Genomic DNA, 26,271 nt, shown 5'->3' with positions numbered 1-26,271 from the left:
GGGGGGATTTATCTCGTAATAAATGAAAGCTGGCTTTGGTTCTTTTAACTACCAAAGTAACCTTCTGAAGCCAGATCAAGCAGCGCTGCATGTACAGAGAAACTTTGAGGGAGGAATCACCTCCTGTTAAGCCACCTTCTGTCTTAAAAAAAACTTTATTATTTTCTAATCTATTTTGACTCCATTCAATCAACAAACTTGGGAGGTGTTTACAGAAGTCCAAAAATGTCCCAAGGAGTTAGAGACGAAATGAGGAATGTGGTGATGAGTGAGTCAGCTCCCCCTCCAGCGTTGTCTCTCCTTGTTTCTATCTCTCCGACTCTCTCTCTCCCTTCTATCACTGCCCCTCTTTCCATCTAATTAGATTTGTCTGTAACCTCACTGTTCCTGCCCCGCTTTCAGTTTTCTTTGTCTTGCAGCAACGCTTGATCCCATGCACCACAGTTCACTTAGCAATTGGGATTTCAACCCACCATGGGGACTTTTTTTTCAACTTCTTATTAAAACAAGCTGTCTTTAATACAAGGGAACCTAACATGGGGAAGGAAGCATGCCTTTTGAGAAGAGCAGTAAGGCTTCTGTAGCGTTGGTGTTTGAGAACACGAAAATAAAAAAAACACGCTATGCTTCCATTATGACTTTCTCTTTAGAGGACTTGTGTAACAGCTGGGAGCAGAGGGCAAATCTGTCAATGAATCCCCGTTTGGTTCTTCTTTTCCAGAGCCTCTGAAGGCTTTCTCCTTCATCTCTCTGACTGATGTATTTTTAAGCAAAGCCTATGGCTGACATGAAAATGAGCGCTGGTCCGTTCAGTGTTCAAGCAGTGAGGTACAGTGTTTCTTGAGATGTTTGTAGAAAACCCTTGAGCTATCTAACAGACTACATCCGCCTCCTCCCACCTCAATATCTTGGTCCTGCTTCCAGTTTTCTTACTTTGGTGGATAACAGGGACGGACACATTACAGTAATTCTTTCTGACTGTCATGACTAAAACTCTGGGTGAAGAATATGATAAAATTGTCCTATTGTCAGTCTCTAGTCTTTGTACAATGAGCTTCACTTGTTCCCTTGTGAAGGGCAGATGTTAGAGCCATGTCCCATTAACCAACGGGGCAGCCCAAGAACACATACAGTGTGACAATAAGCCATCATTTAAAAGCAACTTATTACTCCTGATGTAAAAATGCATCTAGCTTTTGGTCATTAAATGTGGAAGCTTGGACACTGGTATTTCACGTAAAGATATGAACGTCACATGTTAAAACTACTAAGCCAACCAGTGCCCCAATGATTGGTAATGTTGGCCATTGTAGGTTGTGGGGAGAGTCACAGCTGTGTTCTCTTCCCAAAGACGAAGGCACCAGAAAACAGTGAGAGGTTTTTATGTTTTTGGGTATGCAAGCTGGATTTGTGTCCCAACCTTGAAAGCTTAGAACCACAAGCTGTAAGTACCATTCTGACAGCAAGGTAATGTAACAATAGCTAACTGCTAATAACAATTATGTGGAGGTAATAGCCTCAAACTTTCAGGTCATGTCATGACAACATAGCTGTGTAAAAAGTAACACCCACAAGCTGTGTCTAGTTTTGTATCACTGGGAAAGCAGTCAGAACGAAGCCTCTCAGGTTGAACAGTGCTGAAAGTGGGTTTTCACGTGCGCCAGTATAAGATAAATAAGGAGTTTTTGGGCTGCAAATCATGCACAGCTACCCCATAGGTCACCCAAACAGACATAATGAAGGGGGAGAATAAGTACCATATGTCTCCTTTAACATTATGTTGATTTGTGTTACTGATTCATTCAACCAAAATCATTATCTGAATACATGGAGACCGGGAAAATTGTCATTTGTTTTATCAGGTAATAATTCAGAAAAGCAAATATCAGTGTTCACTCAGTGAAAATAATACATTGAGACTGTGAGTAAAGCATAAACTTAAGCAATAAAATGTGCATCCACTCTGGATGTTTGTATCTCAGAATAAACAGGAAAACCTGTATTTTATTAGAGGACTTCTACCCTGTCATGCCTTTCTGCTTTTTTCTTTACTGAAGCCGCCGATTCACAGACTGCCAGAAGAAAAAGGCCAGCCCACCTAGGAGCCTTGAATTAGTGCATTTCCTCACCCACCATTGCTCTTCTTCTCAGTCCGTCTCTCATCCACTTACTGTAAGCAGGGGTGATGAGATTGTGGGTGAAAGGGCCTGCCAGTGGCCACTGATCCCATTACTAAACCTGTTTTCCCTGTGCTTGGGTCAACTGGCTGTAGCAAGTCATGCAGGAAAAGCAGAAAGGGGGGGGTGTATGTTTTTTTTGTGCTTTCAAGTGTGTATTGGACAGACACACACCGGCTGATGTGTGTATACAGTACATGGCTGTTTGCGTGCCACAAAGATTAATGGGCTGTTGAGGTCCACCTTTGGTTGAGGCTAACATTAGAGAGCAGACCACATATTATTACTGAAGCACTACTGGCCAAAATAACAACCCCTGTGTATCGAGATGCTGTTTTCTCATTCTGGTGATGGACTCTACTCGCCCTCACTTGATGGGGGTTAGAACGGGGAGGTGAGAAAGAGAGAAACGATGGAAACATAGAGATACAAGGAGAGAAATATTGACCAGCGGGCAGGAAGACAAAGAGCAATAAAGAGCAAGAAACTGAGACTGAGTGAGAATCAAAGAGGAGTAGGAAAAAAAAAACAGGAGAGCCGGAAAAACTGAGAGAAATGTCCACAGAGTCCACCACAAACCTGTAATTTATCTACCCAATGCTGAAAAGGAATTACAAATCTATCACGGCAGGGCAATGCTGAAACCAGCAGGACACCTCCAACACATAATGAACTGCCTATTGTAGTAAAGATTGAGGCACAAACCATGTTACCCATTGGAGTCAGATTCATCTCCCTGACCCCCGCTTGATGTTATTGCTAAAAACTGACCACAGCCAATTCCTAGACCTTGAGGTGACAAAGCTTTCCCAATTGTTCTGGCATTCAATGATCCTAACTCAACACTCCCTCTGGAAATTGTTGCTGTTGTTGAATGTGCCTTTATGTTGCTGGCTGTCAACAGGGAGAACTCAGACAAGTAGATTTAGGAGACTTTGGGTGAAATAAGTGTTTGTTCAATTACTTCAGAAAGGTGGTGATTTTATTTCAGCACACTGCATTTAAGTTCCTTAAAAAAATCTATCTTTGCTGTTCGATTTTTTTCGCTGACGGACAGCGCACACACCTAGTACACGTGCTCGCACACTTATATTCACACTCCAGTCTACTGCTCTCTTAGCCAGAAGGAGAGGATATGTTGCCAACATGAAATTCTCCTCCCGCTGCTCTCCTCTCTCCTCTATATCTATGCGGGCTACTTTTGAAGATGATAAACTGCTATTTTCGATTTGCCCTCTGCTAGACTTGGACTATCTCGCAGCTTTCTCCGTCCAGTCAGCCCAGCCATCATATCCACGCATGTAGAAGTGGAGAGCAGGCTGCTGTACTGAGCCAAGGTTCTGGCTGCAGGCACTGTGGCTGGCACTCCAACTAGCTACCAGGCTGTCAGGCTTGACCCTGCCGGGGCCCCAGTCACTGTTTCTTTACTTCATGTGCTATCGCTGTGAGCGAAAAAGGCTGAGGATCATGGTCATGGACACAGTCAGGGCTGGTGGATGTTATTCAAGCAGATATTTTACAAGCACCAGTTTGCTGCTCTTTAAATTTGGATTCATCTTGTCCTTTTTTCTCCAAGTCTGAGTCACTGCAGCTACATAAAATATGAACTTTTTAAAAGAATAATCAGCTCCCCTGGTTCTGATGTATCCAGTACAAATCAAGGCAAACATATCATCCACAGAAATCTTCATCGTTATCTCAGCTAAATTAGCTTGAATATTCAGAGGGGAAATAATTATATTATCCTGGACCCCCTTACTCCATCCATACAGTAGTAATGTTAACATCTTTATGAAACAGGTTTATCATTAGTATACAGTGTGACAGCCAAGGTTTAGCATCACATTAAAAAAATTACCTCCCAAATGGCAGTTTATCAAAAATGCAAAAGACTCTGCAGCTTTATTTACATATTTTGTTCACCACTCTTTCTCACACTGCGTGCATTGATTACCAACACTGATATTAGCATTTTTAGCCCCAGGCAAGCACAACAATGAGATTTTGCCTTAAGAAAGGATCCACTCTCACCGACAAGACAAGCACACAAATCAAAATAATTCCCCACATGCACTTGCTGAGTTTTGTGTGTTAAAACATTACTCAATAATTATCCAAGTGTTTGTCATGTTGGTGTTTGTGTGGTCTTCAGAGTTAGACAGCCAGTTGAAAAAAAGATAAATCGAGAAACAAGGACGGTGTGCACATCTATATTACATTAGCAGCATGAGTACACCCGTAGCTGTCATTTTTAATTAAAGCAGTTCAGCTTTTGTTAACACTGCTTGAGAAAGGTGTTAGTTTGGGTTATTTTTAGGCTCTGGTATTGGGTAAGAACCAAAACCATGACGTACTTTTAATCATCAAGTGGTCAATACCTAACCTTCGTCTCAGAAAGCACAACAAATGCTGGGCAAAGTCTGCTCATCCATCCACAGGTTGACTCCACATCCTGCTTCTTCATCTCTTATGAATAAATTGCACTGCTGAGCTCGTATAGATCTCATTCAGATGTGAAGCTCAACAAAGATGAGTGACAAATGTTTGGGGGGGAAGCTTTACAAGCTGAGAGCTATCATTCATTATTGATAGATAACTATCAATCCTACCAAGAAGTGCTAAGATGAACCGCTGTATTTCACTCTCAGAGGCTTCTAATTAGTGGATAAGAATATTCAGCTGCTACAATATACTGTGTTGGTGAAAAGGGAGTTCCTGAATAAGTCATGTTTAAAGAAAGATAAGTGTCTTAGTTTGACAGTGTTCCTAATGCTTTTTGTCTCTGAAATTAGCCTCCTTTAACCCCAGCTTTTCCTGGAATATACAGCATATGTTTCCTCTGATGACAAAATGTACTCTCATCATGCTATTTGAGTTAACAAATGTTGGATGTGCATATTTGACATGATTTGTCTGACAATCTTTATCTGTTAGGGTTTGACTTGCAGCAACATATGGATACTGAAGTCCCACAAAGGTGATTATTTGTCTTTTTTGCACGGAAGAAAATAAGCTATTGAAAAGCAGATGTGTATGCTTACTCATGCCATGTGTGGCTTAGCATAAAGACTCACTTTTAGCTCCACCATGACATGTTTTCTGATAATAGCAGAAGAATTCTAAGTCTTTCACAGTCAGCTTTGTAGTATTATTATGCCTAATGGGGTGTTCATACCAAACATGAATACAATCATGACCTATGGTGTGATGTATGGTGACGTATGGTGTGATGTATTGACCAGAGGAGATTCATTAATCTTGAATATATGGGACACATTGATTATATCTCTGCACGACTTCCCTGAACTTTGTGACACTCTACTTTTAATGGGATCGGGAATAAACAGGAGCTCACTGAGGAAAGTGAGTGAGGAGGATTATCTGGTACTTTGTCTGTCAATTGAATCCAGCTTTGGGATGTAGTAGGAAGTTAGCTCTGCCCCCTTTACCACAACCGGCTTTCCCATTCAACGTCCGTGAGCTCAACCTTGTTTGATAACAACAACCTGAAAAACCTTGTTTGATAACAACAATCTGACTTTTTTCAGGTTCGGGACGTAAGGGGGGGTATTACGACTGTTTTAGCTTCTGGACGTAAGGGGGGGTATTACGACTTTTTAGGTGCTAGACGTAAGGGGGGTATTACAACTTAAAAAAAAAATCCTTACTTTATTTTCTTTTCATTAACATGTTGTTTAGGCCCCCATTTAATGACAAAACATATATTACACCATTTCATTAACAACAGTAGGATTTGGGTCAACATTACCTTTTGGTGTTCTTACCTTTTTTTAAAAAAAAAAAAAACACGTTGTTTAAGCTACCATTTAAATCAAAAACATATTTCACACCATTAAATTAACAGCTGCTGCGTCGCCCCTACGCAGCAGGGGCTGACGCGGACATGAGCCCCACATACTTGTGCGTCGATGTGTCCGTGTCGCGCAGCAATTCTCCGCCGAAACGCCTGAGGGCAGTGCGGTCTCTCTGATAGCCGGTCGCCTGCTTCCGGTCCTGCTACGATCTCTGTTTACTTTTCCACATCGATTCAGAGCGTGTTATGTTAATCTACAGCTGATACATGTTGCTGTTTATCATACAGACATGATTACATGAAGAATAGAGAGGAGGAGATGAAATACACGGCCGATGTGTGGCCGATGTCCGGGATCCCGGAAGTGCTGTGAATGCGGGAAAGACAAAGCCGTCGAGCGGACCAATCACAGAGCTTGCGGTCCGCGTCGGCTCTACGCGTAGTTACATTTTGGAGGAGGTGCACGTCAGCTACGTGCGTAGGCCTCTGCGTAGGTACGGGAGCTACGCGGACCTACGGCGTAGGCTACGCCGTCGATTCAACGCAGAAGTATAAATCAGCCTTTAGGGTTTTTCTGTGTTTTAATATGTACATTTAAATACATACCTAGTGATTTGAAAATTCTGACACATTTAGTATGGACTTCCAACATTGTTACTTTATATCAATGTTTGAAGTATGAGAAAACATAATACCCCTCTTAAAAGTGTTCTGTAAGATAACCTGGTAAATAGTATGGTGACAACATATCTGAATTGAGACCTGCCAAAAATAGACTTTTATTGAAGGGCATTCTGGGAAACACCCCAATGTAACTTTTACTTCCCATCCTGCTGCCTTGACATTCTACCATCACCATTTTTCAAAAAGGTTTCAGACTGCATGACCTCGGATCTGCTTCAAATTGTCAACATGTCTCTTCTTACAGGTGTCTTCCCCCAGGCCATGAAAACAGCAGTAATTAAACCCCTCCTGAAGAAGAACAATTTAGATGCATCAGAAATGAACAACTATAGGCCGATATCAAACCTCCCTTTTTTAAGTAAAATTATTGAAAAAGCTGTTTTTCAACAACTGAACAATTATCTAATGATAAATGACTGTTTTGATGTCTTCCAATCAGGATTCCGATCACATCACAGCACAGAGACCGCTCTAGTCAAGGTCCTCAATGATATTCATTTAAACACAGACAACGGCAAAATCTCAGTTTTGGTATCACTTGATCTCAGTGCTGCTTTTGACACAGTTGACCACAAGATACTACTGGACAGACTTGAAAACTGGGTGGGAATCACTGGTGCAGTACTAAATTGGCTTAAGTCCTATTTAAATGACCGGGACTATTTTGTGTCTATAGGTAAATACACATCTGAGCGGATGAAAATCGTATGTGGAGTACCTCAAGGATCCATTCTGGGGCCTCTACTATTCAACATCTACATGCTCCCCTTAGGTCAGATAATAAGAAACAACCAAATAAAATACCATAGCTATGCAGATGACACACACATTTACATCACCATATCACCAGGGGATTATAGTCCCATACAAACACTGAGTAAATGCATTGTACAAATCAATGACTGGATGAGCCAGAACTTTCTTCAGTTAAACAAAGAAAAAACTGAAATGATTGTTTTTGGAGCCAAGGAAGAAAGGTTAAAGGTTACTGCTCAGCTCCAATCTGCAATGATGAAATGTTCAAACCAAGCCAGAAACCTTGGTGTAGTCATAGACTCAGACCTTAATTTCAGCACCCACATTAAGACAATTACAAAGTCAGCCTACTATCACCTTAAGAATATATCAAGGATTAAAGGACTTATGTCTCAGCAGGATGCAGAAAAACTCGTCCATGCATTTATCTTTAGCAGACTAGACTACTGTAACGGGGTCTTTACAGGACTCCCTAAAAAGTCCATCAGACGGCTGCAGCTCATACAGAATGCTGCTGCTCGAGTCCTAACAAGGACCAAAAAAGTAGACCACATTACTCCAGTTCTTAGATCTCTACACTGGCTTCCTGTCTGTCAGAGAATAGACTTTAAAATCCTGCTGATGGTTTATAAAGCACTGAATGGTTTAGGCCCAAAATACATTGCTGATCTGCTACTACTTTATGAACCACCTCGACCTCTGAGGTCATCAGGTACTGGTCTGCTTTCAGTTCCTAGAGTCAGAACGAAACATGGTGAAGCAGCGTTTAGTCATTATGCACCACATATCTGGAACAAGCTCCCTGAAAGCTGTAGGTCTGCTCAAACTCTCACCTCTTTTAAATCAAAGATTAAGACTTTTTTATTTACCTCTGCCTTCCTATCTTAGATTATTTTAACTCACTTTAAATTAAAATTTTAATGTAATTTTTAATATATTTCTAATTTTCCTTTTCTTTTCTGTTTTATCATATTTGTCATTTTAATTATGTTCTTTTATGCTTGTCTGAATGTCTCCAATGCTTTTAATGTGTTAATGTAAAGCACATTGAGTTGCCCTCGTGTATGAAATGCGCTATACAAATAAAGCTGCCTTGCCTTGCCTTGCCATAAATAAAATACAAATGTTGAGCGAGTAGAAAGGTGCCTCTTGTTCCCAGTAGATCTAACAAAGAGTACTGGCTGGATTGTTTGTCATGCTGGCCAATGATAACTAGTACAAACACTTTCAAAACACACTTCACACCCATGAAGATTTCCAAGGGCAGCTTTGCCAAGTTGTCAATGAACATCCAGCTCAAATGTGCAGAGATCCGGGATGCTCTACCGTGGTTAGATAAAGTAGACATCTGGTTTTACAGTCACTTCACATATGAACTATTTGAGCTACTTTATGACCTTCATCACATATAACCTCTCCAGACAGCTTTTCCTCCTCCCTGTATCTCCTTTTGCTGACCACAGCCATTATTAGTCCATTATCATCACAGTTTTTGAAGGGTTTTAAGCACATCAGACCGACTTAAAGTGACTAATTTACTTCCAGTCGGCAGACAGACAGTAAGATTGGCAATCCCTCTTATCGCCATCTGAGGCAAAGTGGGTTGCCAGGTTGAGATGAGGTCACACATGGTCTACAGCCCAGCTACGGGGTCCTGGCTCTGCCTCATGGCTCTAACAGCGGGACACAAACACACATACACACACATACTTGCAGGAACTGGCAGCTCAGAGGAATGCTCTCATTCAGCACAGAGGCAGCGGAAGTCTGTCAGAATGAAGCTGTGCAACTGAGCTGTGAGCTGATGAAACTACCACAGAGCTGGCAGTTTTTTGAGCGCTGCCAGTTTAGTCTCAGACAAAAAGATACACAAACATACACATACAGGAAAAAATAAACAACCAAGCTGAAAAGTGTGAGAGTTTACACACTGCTATTCAGACTTTGTTGTATGACAAAATGACATTTTTTTGCTATTCAGCCAACACTGATATAATCAATGCACATAGCAATAAGATATCATACAGGTTTGCGTTTATTTATACGTTCTCCTGAGTCGACTCTCCATTCATTTCCCTCCCCTGCCTGAAAATGTTTATTGGAATGAGCACGGGAAGCCAAATAGAGATGCAACGATTGACAAAACCACATCCTGGGCTTTAAATGAGAGTTTGGGTGCATGGCGGGCGTATTTACAGCTGTTAAACAAACAGTCTTTAAGGAGAGAAGAGGGATAAGGAGAATAGAGTCAGGGGAAAAGGGAGGAAGTGGGGAAATAAACTGATTTGAAACGGTGGACCAGCGGAGACCCCTGACAACAGGCTGCATAATGCAACAAAAGAAGGGGATGATGTTTGTGTCAGAGTACTTTCTAATATTCATACGTTACATTTTCCAACTTAATTGGAATCTGTCAGGGCGCATTGGGTGTGAGTGGCATCACAGCAGCAGCTGGGCCGTTTCCCCACGGCTGATGAGATGCAATAAAAAGAGAGAGAGACAGAGAGAGGAAGCGAAGGGGAAGTGGATTGCAGGGCGCTGAATGAAATGCAATTCAGAGTCAATGGGAGTCAAAAACACATTACTACGAGCATGGCTTGAGTAAACCTGTAAAGGGGAGATTGTTTAAGACAAATTCTTCTGCCTATTCAAAGCCAGCTGTTTCCCTCTGGGGTCTGTCTCCCTTCCATCATCTCTATTTGTCTGTCTATTTGTCTGGATCTCATACAATCACAAAAATACAAACACATGCTGACATGAACATACACACATATCCATAGGGCTTTAAGGCAACTAGAGGCAGCACAATACTGGAGATCATACGCTTCTATGGGCTGCAAAGTAGCACCCATCAACTTAGTGAGACCACATGTATTTGTTGTACCAAATTGCCAATTAATGCCACTTTAGGCATATATATTGTTGTAGCCTGACACACACCTACACACACACACACACACACAGTCACACACACTTTGGACACAGGGGACAGTCAAAATGAATGAATTAACAGAAGATGTAAACAAAGTAAACATTGTATGTACGTTGGTGTACTCATGCACCTAGGCATTTATATAAATGAATACTCCCACACGGCTGCAACAAAAAATAGTGTCTGGCATGAAAGGGTGCGAGAGCTGTTAGCAGTCTGTTCTACATTTGCATACAAATACAAGTACTTGCCAATGTAGAAATTAATATATACATTTACTGATAATGAATCTTTGTATGCTGTCAAATAACTTCCACTGACTGTATTAAGATTCAATTTCGACTTGATCAGGGCCATACTCTTTAACAAATGTCATTCAGGGTCAACTTTCTATGTTCCTACTAAGCAGATGATGTTGCTGTGTCTTAGTCAGAAGCAGAAGAGTCATTCACAGTTGCCCGAGGCTTGTTTGGGCAAGGAAAGGAACCGAATCCTAATGTACTGTACATAAATACATGTATAGGTATAATCACAGTGATCAACACTCATTAGACTCATTTGGTAGAGGGTTGTCCACCATTGAGTATAATGGATGTGTAAGAAAACACCAAAACATTATCATAGTGAAAGTTAAAAAACACAAACAAACATGAAATGCATGTGCAGGAGGCTGGGTCTTTTTTAAGAACACATTATGTATTGATTGCCATCGGGACATAAAGATCACTTTGACCAGTACAACAAAAAGTGTATCTAAATCTGACTACCTACCCCAGCTTTAACACAAAAACAAATGTATGCTATTATAAAATGTCTTTTCAAAAGGAGCACTGTCTTTTACAGAAATTTCAAAGTTGTTCTTTGGCTCTGTAAATGTAGTTTACTGACTAAAAGCATCTACATTGTTTTATCTCAATGAAACCCAACAAAGAAGAAAAATTAATTAACCTTGCATCTTAAAGGCGTTTTGTAATCTGCAGTTCATTAGATATTGTGATACATTATTATATGATTGTCTTCAAATGTATAAACTACAGCAGTATCGTTTAATGTTATTGTGTGCCACATATTTTATATCATATCTTGGGTCATCCAGCAATTCAACCCATAATTGTGCACCTGCTGCAGTGTGATGAGATAACTGCAGTTGCAATTCTTCGCTGACTTCATAAACATTGAGGGACTGAAAATGGAACAAACATTCATCCACATGCACACACAAACACATGCCTGACCTTTCAAGCAGGGCACTGGGCTATTCATGTGGAGCAGTTTGAGGTTCAAGTCAACCAATCAACATGGCTTGGACGATGATGTGAAAGTAGAAAATCGTAGAGCTGTTTTTTTGTTGTCTAGGCTCTGACCTCCTTGCTCTCAACATGGAAGCAGCAAGCTCAGCACAGCAGGGGGAGCTACGCTAATAACTTCCCCTCTAGGGGGACATGGAGTCAGGGCATGCCGCTGGATGCCGGGGTGGAAATGAAGCTTTTGAAACGCTGTCTCAGAAAAGCAGCGTAGCTTTCGTTTGAGTGATGTGGCAGCGGGAATGAAGAAAGAGTGAGCTGACTTAAGTACAGCTCTCTGATGAATATGGTGTTTTTGATATACAGTGCAGTAAAATGAGTTTTCTGTGTGAGTGCAGTGAAGGAGTGTAGTTGAAATAGTCATCATCATATCATATCATCCTATCATATACATGGACAGGAAGATTTTGGCATCAAACTACAATAATGCAATTTTCTGTACAACCAACTCCATTAGTTCTGCAATCAGTTTATAAAAGTACAACTGCTTAAAACCTCTACTTTTTGATAAGATGGTTGCAACCCATGTTACTGGCAACAACATTAATTTAGTGCATGGTACTTGCAGTTTTTTGGCCAACCAACTTCATCATCTCTGCAATGAGATTTTGAGGGTACATCTGCTTCATACCTAGAATCTGAACTGGATTTGAGCAGTCACTAACCAGTTTGATGTTGTCTTCCTTTCCCTGATGATGTTTTGCTCAGTACTTGTAAACCAGTACACTTTTAAAGCTAAGACTGAAGGGCTGACCTGAAATGTTTCACTAGCTAAATGAAGCTTTGAATTCAGTTTCATTGCCAGAAGCTAAAGGAAAACTAGAGCAAACTGGAGAATGTCTCTACAAAATTAATGTTACTCTTCATTGTATAAGGAGCTTAGCCAAGTGTTGTAAAGATCTTGACACAGCTGCTATGCCATATTCTACTGGAAGCAAGCAAAATAAATGTACAACTTCTTCTGAACCTGTCTTTCCACCTTTAATAAGATTAATGACTGTAATAAGATGATGGTTAAATTTAGTTAACTTTATTTTATTTTAAACAGGTACAAGCCACTCACGTATACTGTAAATAGCTCTGTTTTAGCCTTCAGCGAAATGATGTAGTTTCTTGGTTAATGACTCTGAACTTCTAAATGTTTCCCTAGTAATGTCTAAATATTTGCCATCAGCAATATGCATCTTGGTAGTTGGGCCTACATGAATGCTACATTGAAATAAGTCCACTTAAACCTCTATAGCAGGGCTATTCAACTATATTGTTCCGGGGGCCAAATTTTCAGAAAGCTAAGGACCCAGGGGCCATACAATTTCCCAAAAAGACATTATTCCTATTATGTATGTAAATTTGACACAATGCTATAGTCCTTCGCGACCGCAGTGCACTCATTGCAGAGCAAACACATCAGCTTGCCTTCAACAGTTTCGGTGTACACACATTTCTCCGTCCAGTCGTTGTTAAAATTGAGATTTTCTGCAAAACTCATCAAAACTCAAAACTCATCTGTTTAAACTGGCTTACTCCATCTGACCACAACTCCGCTGTCCATTCACTTAAAGCTTTTTAAATTGTATTTCATTACTGTTTTTTATTTAAACTCTGTTTGTTTTAATGTTGTAAGGTGACCTTGAGTGTCAAGAAATGCGCCTATGAATAAAATGCATTATTATTGTTATTATAAAGCACTTTGAATTGCATGGTTGCCGAGATGTGCTGCATAAATAGTCTTGCCTTGCCTTATATAGGTTGTTTTGAAACTGCCCTATGACAGTAGTGACAGGCATTAAGAGTAACAAAGAAACAGCCCATCTTACAACTGATGGTCTGCTGTACTTTCTGATGTCGTATAAAGGCATCAGTGTTAAACTATATCAATTTAATGAAATTTAAAATCTGTCATTATTTGTGTAATATGCAGCAGTGTTTTAACATTTCAATTACACTTTTAAAGTCGCCATATCAATCAATCAATCTGTCAATCTTTATTTGAATGGTACCACTCCAAAATAAATTTCAACTCAAGACACTACAGCGAGAACTGGTCTAGACAATGCTATTTGTTGAATTAGACAACACAAGGAACATGCATACAGGATTTTTTTTTTCCATGTATCAGAAAGAAGTTGCAAAAACAATACGAAAAGGTAGGAATGAGAAACAGCATTTCTTTTAAAAAATTGCAAATGTGCATCATATAGACTACAGCAAGAAGGAATTTAGTTTCCTTTCTGCTTGAATAGCAATCAGCTCCTGCTAACTTTGAACCTCAAAGCAGGAATCAACTGCTTTTCTAATTTGCTAATCTGCTTTCAGGGTTTTTTTTCATTGATTTGTTTGAGTAAAAAGTAATTGTGTAAAAAGTAGTTCCCCCTTTTAAATGGCTGAGATGTTGTGTTCATATTTGAATCAGTCTGTTATTACATTATGTGCTTAATCTAGTGTTCAACATCACACATTGGTATTAGTCCATTAATGCATTCAGTTTAAAGTCACCAGGATGTTTGATTTGCTGATTTAAAAGGCAGTGCTTATTGTCTCAAACCAGCCTTGAAAGAGACTGACTTCTAAACAAGAGACAAAATACATTTAAATCCTCTTACCTTTTGGAGGTCCAGTGTAGAGTTAGCAAAAAGAAAGAGAAACAGAGAGAGAAATTAGTGCATTCTTGAATAAAAAGCCAAGTTCTCACAGAAAGCTAATAGTAATTAAGTCTTTTGCAGGAAATTAGTTCACACTTGTAAGGCGACTCATCATTCCAGTGTATTTAACCAGTAATTGGCTCAGTTGGCGTGAAACTGGATGTGATTTAGGTCATTTAGCCTAAATCTGTGTGCTAATTGGTAAGAGAACAAAGTTTGGTAGGAACACATTTTGAAGCTTTAGCCTTTTAACTGACACAAAAAGATAAACATGAAGTGCGTGTTACTGCAAAGTATGCCATATTCACAACAATTGAATATCATAGAATGCCGGGGTCTGAACTTGGATTCATTTTCACAACAGAGAGGATCTTATTTTTTCAAAGGAACATCTCCAGTGTCATTTGAAGGCCCACGGTGTCGTCACAGGACAGGCAGGAGTGCAGGAGCAGACAAGGTAACACATATCAACTTGTGATGTTCAATGCACCAGGGAGTCGGTTTATATTACTGTGCAATATTTCCCCTCAGCCTGTTTTGTCTATTCCTGTTTTACCTTGGTGCACTTCCACAACACCCTCTCCTAATCCCCAGAGAACAACTGCAAGCTGGTTTCATTCAGCTGTAAGTTACATATGTGCAGATGAAGAATGCAAAGCTGATAGTCACAAAAGAAAGATGAGCCATGTCCCCCGATGAAAGAACCAGAGCTGAGTGTTTTTGGCTGCATCTCATTTTGGGTTGTTAAAACTACAACTGATGGTTTTTCAGTCATTACTCTGAAAAATGTCTCCTTACATTATCCCTGAATACTGCTACTGCTATTTTGATTCATCAAGTCGACTGATTTCCCGTTTTCCACTGATGTTTTAAACATATTTTACTACAAAACCCGTTTATGCAATTCGATACATCCCCAGTCTGTTTGATCACTGAGACATCATTAACGAGAGGTAAAAATGGGATGAAAGTGAGACGAAAAACACATGCACAAACAGCAGCCCTTCTACACATATGCATACGGACACACCCACCCACCCATCTTAAGCCAAAAAGTCCACACTCATGCACACACAAGCACACCAGGCATATAGCTGCGAACATCTGGAGCTGAAGTCGATTGGAAGTCAAACCACAAAGCTGGCGGTAGACCAAAGCAGAAGGCGACAGATCTAGGCAATCACAGCTATCTCCATAGCTGGCCTGCTCGGCCCCAGTAAACCTTCCACCTCCCAAATTCACCACAATGACTTTGAGAGGGAATCGCAGAATCTCTCCACTAGCGCTGCAGGGTGCGGGAAGTTCAGGACCAAAGTCAAACCAATGGCACTGATGAGGAAACTATTGGTAGTTAAAACTATGATATCATTTTTAACCTCAGACAGAAATGGCCATGTATCTGAGAGCTCCACTACTGACTCGTTGACACAGATTCCCCAAGAAATACAAAGGCAGTACTCATAAGGATGTTTGTATCTGATAGCTTTAAAGTTCTAGTTTACCTGTTTTCGTATCTCTCTGTTTGAACAACAGTTAGTGCAAGACACATTATTTTCCAAGAAACACGTCTCCAGTCTCCTAATTGTCATAAATGTCAAGGCAATAATTATTCCTCTCACCCACCATCCCGTCTCCTCCCTTTCCTCTCTCTTCTGTCACTCACAAAGTTATAATATGAAACACAGCGGAAATTACATTGGAGAAACTGCAAATAAAGCACAATGCACATTACCTATGATGGAGTCCAAGCAGTCCTGTGCGTTTGTGTGGGTGATATATAGATTTATATTTTTTTCAAGCACACTATGCGTGAGTACGCTTCACTTTAAAGCATCATCATTTAAAACGTCAAACAAGATGAGACCTCTTAAACACGTGATTGCAACATCAGCTCTTTGTGGGCCAGACTTAATAGAGGTTTCTCTCCCACAAGAATTCAAGTCACACATGAGGGAAAACAGCAAACAGCAGCAAACATTCCAACGACAAACACACAACTGTGAATAAACAAATAGATCTGTGAAATACAAGACGCTCCAAAAGTGTAAAAGTCATGAGAGCTTTAAAGCACAAAACAATGGCAACAACAACAGCACTAAAGTACTTAATATATTCACACAAAACTTGAGCTTCAATGTCAAATTGGGTATTGCTCTCAAAACAAAAGCAACAAATATAGCTAAAAGTTTGGTTTCACATTAATAATCTGGGTGTGTTATTACACAGTGATAAAAGATATTAATAGTTCTGCCCAATGGTTTATAAGTAATGGATATCATACAGTGTGTGGATTGTTCTAGCCAGTTGGAACCCCAGCAGAGTGAGCCACTTGCAGAGCAGAGGGGTCCGTCTCACCTTTCAGGGTATCTGGCATCTGACTTAATCAACCAATCATTTTACACCAAATATCACATTTTAAATTATTTTATTGATTTGTAAATATTCCTTTCCCATTGATAATAGTTTTTTATACTTAGTTTGAGATGCATTATCAACTGTCAACTATGCAGCCCTCTTAAAGTGAGCAAACTTAGCTGTGATTACACTTAACTTAAAATTTAATGAATCAACCTACACCTGAATGAGTGTTCCTGTCTTGTCACTGTCAGTATCTGTGAATCTTTTCTTTTAGTCAGTCCGTAAATACTTTCATATCCTCTTGTTTGGCAAAGCATTAAACTTAATGAGCCATCTTCAGTTTTGTGAAGATTTCTCTGTTGAAGCCTCCAGTGTTTGTGTCTTTAACCTCTTTTGAATTTTCGTAGCTGTTTTTTTCTTCTCCTTTCTCCCTCTGTAAATAAATCCAACGTCAATTTAACCAGGTTTCTTTCGGTGAATCGAAACAGTGCGATGCGATTACAGTTACTCTACTGGACCTAACCCATGGCCTGGGGCCAGTGTAAGTTGATGCAGTGCAAATTCATGCTCTCATCCCTGGTTACTGTCACTCAGAGTCAGAGATGAATGCGTGTTTCAAAAGATGTCTGCTTTGACGAGAAACATGATTGATAATTTGCAATGGGATTTTCTGAAATACATGTGTGGAAGATGGGTAAAATGTTGTGGTAGTTATCTCAAAGTAAATGCTGACTTGAAAAAGTGTCCCAGAAAGAGGTGTATGAAGGGAAGAGAAAGTGTTGTCTTTTACCCTTATGAGAGACTATATTTCCAGAGGTAAAAAACAGTAAAATGTGGTATGTTTGGTATAGTTTGCTGATGTTTCCCTGTGAAAGTCAGTGGAGGGGGTTTGTTTTTCAATGGGACTGACAACTATCAAGCAGACAGAAGGAGCTTGCAGTGAACATGTGCACACAGATAAATGCAATGTTCTGTTACTTTGAGTGAACTGTTGAAGTGTTCTCATTAAGAGAGTAATCTTAGGATATATTAATTATATTTAACTAAAGGAAAATGTATAACAAATCATGTTAAGTATAGAAAAAGTAATAGACTGTTGTTTTAGAGCAGGGGTACTCAAATACAAATCTTAAAGGGCCACAAATAATTTTTTCAATAAGCCAAAGGTCCATTTAATGAGGTTGGTCAGACCATATACAATAATACTGTGATATTCAAAACAAAATGTCCTTTTCGTTCAAAATAACAACGAAAATATGAATTACATAAATGTTGTTGTGTGTTTTTGTGTCATAGATGTATCAAGAGTCTTGCTTGCAGCTAGTTATGATGATTTCAGTGCATTTATTTTGTAGTTCTTACCTCTGAATTTTGAGGAAATGTCTCTTCAAAATTCCTATGCTTCGTCTCAATACTGTTTCAAATTGAAAATCTTCAGCACAGCTATAGTCTCCTGGCATATTAAGCACATGGGTCTTTGGTGGTTGGAGGGTGAGTGAATCCAAAAGTTTCACTCCATTCTTTTTTCAATCGCTGATTTTCTCTGTCCACTTTTCTGTGAGCATCGAACCTGCAACACACCTTTTTTGTGCATTCTAGGGTCCTACAGCTGGCAAAGTGCCAATATGCGAACTGCTTCATAAACAAAAGTGAAAGTTAAAAATTGCACTTGCAGCAGTGGACTCAGTGACCCAGTAACAGCCTGTCTGCGTATCGTTAACATGGAGACAAGTCCCGGTAAAAACGTGGTGACCCGACCAAAACATAGGGTCGCCTGTGTTTTGGGCCGCCTGCAGCCCGTGGGCAGCCTGTTGAGGGCCTCTGCTTTAGAGTATTGACCAGTCAGAATTGGGAGTGTAACTCAGCCATAGTAAATCAGAATAGATTGTGTTCTGTTTTTGTTAATACAGTGAATACACTGCATTTCTCGTAATTCAAATTGTCACAATGAGTAAAGTAGGTAGTAGATATTGCACTCATTGCTAAGAGACTGCTTTTCTTATTATTCACATCACACCTGTCAACCATCTATTCAGGGATTATTGTAGAACAGTGGTTTTTAATATTCACCACAAATATTTGTCATTTTCAGAGTATAATTCTGTTGGGATCATATTTGCATAGAGTTTGTCATAGAGTTTACCTTCTTTTGAAGATATTCTCAAGCAACCTCCCAGCCAAAACTGTCTAAACACATCAGAGTTTGCAGACCCCCCCCCCCTTTTAAACCTACCAGGGATCAGAACTTGCATGTCTTAAATGAATCGCCTTGACATAGATGAATTGCTGTATTTTCAACTGTGGGGAGATTAGACAGGAGGGGGCACAGCATGCATCTCTTGCCATGACAAGAGGCTGTGCAAATGCCTTCCCTCACCAGAGTAGATCGTCGCGGGGTGATGGAGACGACCACAGAGAGCTGTGGATTATCTGCTTTCAGAGAGATGATCTGCTAATTAAATTGCCTGTAGTTTGATGGAAGACATTTTTAAATGGCCAGAAGGATTTATTCTAAAAACAGCAGTCAGGTCACTCAGAGGCTGTTGCTGCCAGACTTTTGTTGTGGAAAAAACTTTCAATGACTAAATAGGTTAATAAATTGTGCTTTGATAGGAATTTGGTATTCCAAAGATAGTCTGTATCTGCTTCCCAAAGCCCTTAGGTGTCCCACTTGCATCCCCCACCCACACCTAAATAAATAAATAAATAAATATTACTTGAAGCAATGTCTACACTGCACACCTGCTTAGTAATGGTTCTAATGAAACACACTGGGTTTGTCACTGTTGCTTCTTCAACAAACATCTTTCAAATGCTTCTTGTTATAATGCTCCTGTAACTGCATTCACTCTTCTGAGAAGTCCAAGCCAAAGGTAACTGACCCCATGACATCGATAACCAATTCTTTATCATGACCTTTTTAGACATTGTTTACTCATTTTGGGTCTAATATGAAAATCCAAAGGAGCTTTCCATTGAAAATGACATTTGTGGGGCTGCTGGTGGCCTAGCGGTCTAAACGCCCCACATACAGAGGCTATAGTCCCTGTTGCAGAGGTTGACGGTTCGACTCCTGGCCGCAACCATTTCCTGCATGTCTTCCCCCACTCTCTACTCCCCACGTCTCCTGTCTCTCTTTAGCTGTCCTATCAATAAAAGCAAAACGTCCCAAATATATATATATATATATATATATATATAAAAATGCCATTCGTTTAAAACAGTATGTTTGGTGGAAGGTTTCGACAAAAAAAAAAACTCCATCGGTAACGTAAGGGTCCTGTGTTGCATGGGCAAAAGTTCTGTGTTAATGGGCCCATCCATTGCCCACAACCACCATCTACAAATTTGGAACCCTCCTACTTTAATTCCAAACAAAAGTTTCTCTTACCATTCAATATTGTCACCTGATAGTTGAGATAACACTTGGTTAGAGCCCAATGCTAAACATAACCTTGTACTTCTGTATGAGATGCCAAGGGCCATGACACAGCAATTCAACTGTGTGCCTTCAGAATGACATGGGCTGTCTCAGCACACGATAGTTTGGAACCCCAATGCAGCATTTGGCTCCAATTTAGCCCCAAGGGCATAGGTAATACATTTTGGCTCACACTAGTTGCAAATCAGGGCAGGTTTTAGACAGAGCTCTATGCTGACCTGTCCAAGTTATTCTTCTTCTTTACGGTGGGAATATCATTCCAGGTACAGAGCTCTGATCCATACTATTATTGTTTACACTGTCAAGAAGGGTAGAAGTTATAACATCACCAGGCTGCCCCCTCATTGGAAAGGCCAAAGCAGAATTGGATGTTGTTTTATAACAGATAGGCATATCATACCCATTAGGCCACACTTTGATGAACTCTCTTCATAAGAAAAGATAGAAGACTGCCCCAGCTAGACAGTAGGATTATGTTAGCTCAGTTCAGACTCAGAATAACATTACAGTAGACACAGCTGTTTTATCTTTAAAAGACAAAAGCACAGAGAAAAAGCTGCTTTGCCCCCAAAGGTACAGTTTGCCTACACAAGATGATAGAGCCAACTTTGGGCTTGCTGACAAAAATATGTTTATATCTCCCACGACAGTTCTCTCACGCTGCTATTTTTCTCCTGTGTCAGAGGCCAAGCTTCTCAAGGTGTGTTATCATTTAGTACGGTGAAGTTTTCTGCTGGTGAATTGATTCTGTGGGTTGAAGGCTACCCGTCTCCTCAGCATCCTCCAGCCAAAAAAGCCAGACCGAACCTGATGCATTTGTGCCCACATATTCTCTCTGATCTTGTCCAAATACCGAAAGGGGTGAGCACGAAAAGCCTCCTTCGAGGGAGGAGTGTGAAACCCTCCTTGAAGGAAAAATAGGGCCTTCCATCTCACTCTTTCTCCCTCTCCATTGCTCACAAAGGCAGCAGACAGGCGGGTAGAAATCAATTCCATGGAGCCACCAGATGAAAGTAGGGAAGAAAAAGAGCGAGGAAAGACAGAGAAGCTGTATGAAGATTTCACCAGGCGAAAAAGCAAAAATAACCAGTGGTTATTGGCTGGTCTTCCACCTGAGTCTTTAGAGACTCATAATACAGTATAAAATTGTGGTAAACCTAGTAGGCGGTAGCATACACAAACTCTGAGGAAGTTCTTACTGCACGCAGACGGTTTCTCTCCGAGCAGAATTCCTGAAGGCATTTCCAGAGGTCTTTAACTGACACAAATAGCACTGCAACCATTTTTACTTCAGTGGGACAATCATCTCACTGGTCGACTCTGGTGGATATATGTCTACACTCAACGATCAACAAAAACGCAAAATATTTCAGTAAACCATACAACATTTATTGCAATCAGACTGAGGTATGCCAGAGCAAAAACTGTGTCTATTTGCCTATATTTGGATCAAGCAGCAACTTCTGATGTTGAAAATGAAGCCAATGCCAAAGTACAAAGAACTTAAGTTCCAGGATTCACCAAAGGTTGGCTCTCAAAGTCCAGGAAACCAATTAACACCCATTTTCAAATGACCATAAAAAAAGCGTATACAAAGCCTGCAGCAAGCGAAAAGCAGCTTTGGTCTGTATGCAGGGACACATGCATTTTGATGATAGTAACGCTAAGAGTTATACTTTTGCATAATGAGGGGTGCAGTGAGTAGACAGGCAGTAGCGAGCAGTATCTATCTGCAGGCTCTCAGCTGCACCTCTCTGCCTCTAGGATGATAGAATGTTAGATTAAGCTGGCATTGCGAATGCCATATGGCGACTGCCGTTGTTTGGCTTCCTCACACCAATTTAAGAACCAATTAGTGACGTCACTGAGAGTACATCCATGATTTAAACAGTCTGTGGTTTGGAGAGGGATGCTCCCATATTGCATGTGAGATTAAGGAAATATCCATTTTCTTTGTGTTTTGAAAAAGAAAATAACATTTGAATTTTAATTAAAAGTTGAATATTAAGAAAATTAATTTGTGTGATAAGAAAATTTTGCATGTTTGAAATTACTTCCTTGTCCCTTGTGCTCCCTCTGCAACACGGAGGAACACTAATTGACAAGCATCTCATACAAACCTACATCGGAAAAAAAACGTTGGATTGGATGAAGTAAATGACCAAATTTTTTGACCGTGTCTTCACTGAGTCAGGTTTAACTTGGTGATTAGTCAGAGTTTTAAAACACTGCCAAAGAGAACTACAGCAACTGTTAAACACATGTTTTATTTGCTGAACATTATTGGGCTAATCTCATTAGATTATGAAACATGTTGACAAAGGGTTGGGATACAAACTGCTTAATGAGTCCTAGTGACTCACTTAAATTCATATAATTTGAATACACTCAGATTTACATGCATATCCACAACCTTTTCTCAGTATGCCACTGGCAAGGACCTAAAGGACAAGGTCCACCATAACAGGGCAAGAAAATATGTCGTTTTACTATGGCCTCAGATGCCTTAAAAAGCTAAATTAAAGGAAGAAGCGTCAGCAGACTTCTTACAGGTACATGTTTGTATGTGTGTGTGTGTGAAAGAGAGCAAGTTCCAAAAAAAAGTGATGACATAAAGAAACCAAACACCTGACAAGACTGCAGGATTAGTGAGAATCTCATACACACCAGCAGGCACACACATGCACCCACACACACACACACTGAGCGTTCTCAGCTACAAGCTGACCATGATCCCAAACAGCCCACTTACAGGAAGGCTTTAGCGTTACCTTAAAACCTGCATCACTACTCTTAGTGTGAGCCTTGAGTGTGCTTGTGTGTGTCTGTGTGTGTGTGTGTGTGTGTGTGTGTGTGTGTGTGTGTGTGTGTGTGTGTGTGTGTGTGTGTGTGTGCTGACACCAGAGCCAACAGCTCTCAACCAGTATTAGGATTAACCTACTGATCGATCCTGGCATCACAAACATAAACAGAAGAGAGGGAGGGAGAAAACAAAGAGGGAAAGAGCATCCTTCAAAGTTAACTACAGAAGATAGGGATTCAAGGAAAGAAGGAAGGAGGGAGTGAAAGAGAGGAAGAAGAGAAGTAGAGCGAGGAAGAGTGAGTGTGTGTGGGTGTGAATGAGTGGGAGGATTAGTAAGAGAGAGGAGAAAGGAATGGGGGAGGTTCACACACAAACACACACACTACCCACTCATGAACCTATGATGGCAGATGGACCATGGCACCTTCCAGACTTTACATCATGTGTGTGTACATGTGTGTGTGTGAGATCATTCAGACCCGCCTGTGTCTTTCCCACCTGTGCCCTGTTCATTCACAGTGAGGAGGGTGTATGAACACACACAAGGGACTCACTAAAGAATCCGACAGAGTAGTAAAAGTCCAAGCATGCATGTGTTTTTGTTTTGTTATGCACTGTGAGTATGTGCGTCTGTGTGTGTGTGCTTGTAAGTGCAAAACCACACCGAATTGAGCTGCATGAATGCTGGAGTGACAATGCGTGCGCTTTGTTTGCTACCTGTATTAAACTGCCTGTCTTTGTGTTTTATATGTGAGTTTGTGTCTGGGAGGATGTACGAATACATGCCACTGTGAGGCTTATTTATTCTTTTATCCAGAGGTATTACCCTCTTTTATCGACCCTGTGAAATGAATCGCTATCCCACTATTTCCTTTAACTGTTTGCTGGGTATTCTTGCAAAATAAAAAAAACTGCACTTCACGTCTTGAGCAGCAGATTTGAAATGACAAGATATCATTGGATTACAAAGCTCATTTCACCTTGAGTTTAACACTTGACACACTCGCGCCTGGGTTGGTCATGCATGCAGATGGAGATGGAGACGGAGTCGCGGTTCCCTCCTACCCGTCACTGTCTGTGGCATTTGCAAAAGGGCACTCGCAGGAAGCCGTAGACATGACAAGCTCCGGCTCCATCTGCATCGCACGATTGCTCTGTGGACTGAATATAACAGACGCTTTCCAAACCACTGGAGCGATGGGACTTTAGCAGCGAGGCGGCGAAAGTTACACACACATAGGTAAAAACCATTAGTGCGATAGCGCTAATACAGATGCCCACATCTTCTCGTACAAGGAGGGAGGCCACTTGCTGGCTAAAGTGCTGGCCTTTATTGGAAAAAAAAAGAATTAAAAAACACACAGTAAGTCAAGCGAGATAAAACAAAGACATGCTTGAGGGTAATTGGACAGGCAGGCAGGGCATCTTCAGGCTGGAGATGGGGGAGAAAGACGAAATGCATGGACCTACAACACATCAAAGCTTGATTAGCCGCGCATTAGAAAGCAGGCCTACTTTCTGTCTGCGAGTACTTAGCCCTCACTGAGACCCCAGAGCCTTTCACCCTGCAAGCCTCCACCGTCGTAAAGAGAGAAAACTTGTGTTCCCTTTCATGGTACATGTGTACTTCTGCCGTGTAAAGGGGATTGTAATGTTCCTGATGGCAGACCCTGGTGATTTGTCAAGAATGATGGTACATCTGCAGGAGACAGTATTAATGATGCACTGGCCGTGGTTACAAGCTCCCTCTGTGCTGTACAAACACGCACACACACACACACACACACACACACACACACACATACACAGGCAGAATGTAGCACATGAATTACACGTGCGCACGTCACGTTTGAAAATCCCTTCCACAAGTCATCAAATGAGAAACATTTCAAGTTATCTTGAGATCAAATGCTGCCAGATGAGAGGAATGCAAAATTTTCTACCAGAGAGAAACAAACAGAAAGATGATTTGGATTCCTTAAAAAGTTATGAAACAATTAGTTGATTCATTGGTAATTCATCAGCACGGATGAATCCATCAAACGAAAATACCAAACACTTGCTTGTTCCGGCTGATCCTGCTTTTCTTTTACAACATTGTTAACTGAATATATTTGACTCTGTGACAAACAAGCATTTTCAAGCTGTCACATTGAGCTCGAAGGACTTGTGTTGGCTATTTCGTGATCATTCATCTCAATTTGTGAACTAAACAAACCAAATTTGTGAACTGAAAACAAACCAAACCTAACAGATTATTCAACGGTGAAAAAAACAATTGCCTATTGTTTTTCTTGAAGCAGTGAAATGGCAATGTAACATTTTCACTTTCAATAAGAAGTTTTTTTCCAAAATATGGTAGGTTTCTTTTGTTAACCTGACTCAAATTCATCATAGTATTTATGTAGAAAATATGGAAAGTGGTTATTGAAGACAGTCAGATCTTGGAGCTCAATTAGCGACTGTGTAATGATTATATAACCAACAGCCAGCCGTTATTAATGACTGTTTAAGGATATCTGACTTACTATGGGTTAGGGTCAGGGTTACTTACTTTTCTTTGTGTTCATTATTGCAAAACTCTAGCAACAATTTGAGGCTTAGTTACTCAGTTTTGGTTGAGGATGTGTTTGAATTGTTAGCACCAGTTGATTTAAATCTTAGCTGTAATTACAGATTCTACATGGTATTGTCTGGATTTTCAGCATGGTTCTGCTTTCTGGCTATTTTTTATTTTGGTGATTTTAATTTCTTGTGTTGAGTTTTAACATCTTATTTTACCTCCAGTGTTTCCTCATTAAGATAGCATAGGAGCGTTTCCTCAGTTCGTTCAGCAACTTCTTTTTTATTTGTATTTATTTATTTTATTTTCATTGTTTTTATTATTATTGTTGCATATTGTGTTCTTCACCTTAGGATTGTGGGTTGGTTTTGGGGTCGGGGCTGGGTTGGGATTAGGATGGGGGGGGTCTTTTATATATATTTATATAGACAGATATGTTCACAAGTGTAGCAAACAACCCATTTGAAAAAATTCAACTTGAGCAACATATCTGCTCGACACTGTTTTCTGAAAGCCATCAGCTTGTACAAGAACAGTTTAGATGTCCCAACTTCCAAGAATGCATCAGAAATGATCAATCTAACCTTGCTTTAATTAAGGCACTTAACATTTTGTAAAAGGCAAACCTCTTTTACAAATGTGCATCTTGATGTTGGTATTTATGCAAATGTAAGCCTGTTCATTGTAAGTAAATCACAAGTAATGGGGTTTCTATTTTGGACTCATAATGCTGAAGTGCCCCAGAGCGAAGCCTTTGTGTTATGGTACTGTCTACTGTTGAACTGACACCTACTTG

At 40.3% G+C, this 26,271-nt stretch overlaps 1 protein-coding gene across 1 annotated transcript in view; it reads right to left on the bottom strand.

Annotated features, from left to right (window-relative positions):
• The window catches only part of LOC117820696 (receptor tyrosine-protein kinase erbB-4-like), a 415,812-nt gene that overhangs the window by 260,312 nt on the left and 129,229 nt on the right, over positions 1-26,271 (bottom strand).

This window comes from Notolabrus celidotus, chromosome 10, assembly GCF_009762535.1.
Source record: "Notolabrus celidotus isolate fNotCel1 chromosome 10, fNotCel1.pri, whole genome shotgun sequence".
In the NCBI taxonomy this organism is placed as follows: domain Eukaryota; kingdom Metazoa; phylum Chordata; class Actinopteri; order Labriformes; family Labridae; genus Notolabrus; species Notolabrus celidotus.
The sequence above is the reverse complement of the archived record's forward strand: the minus strand, read 5'-3'. Positions and strand labels throughout refer to the sequence as shown.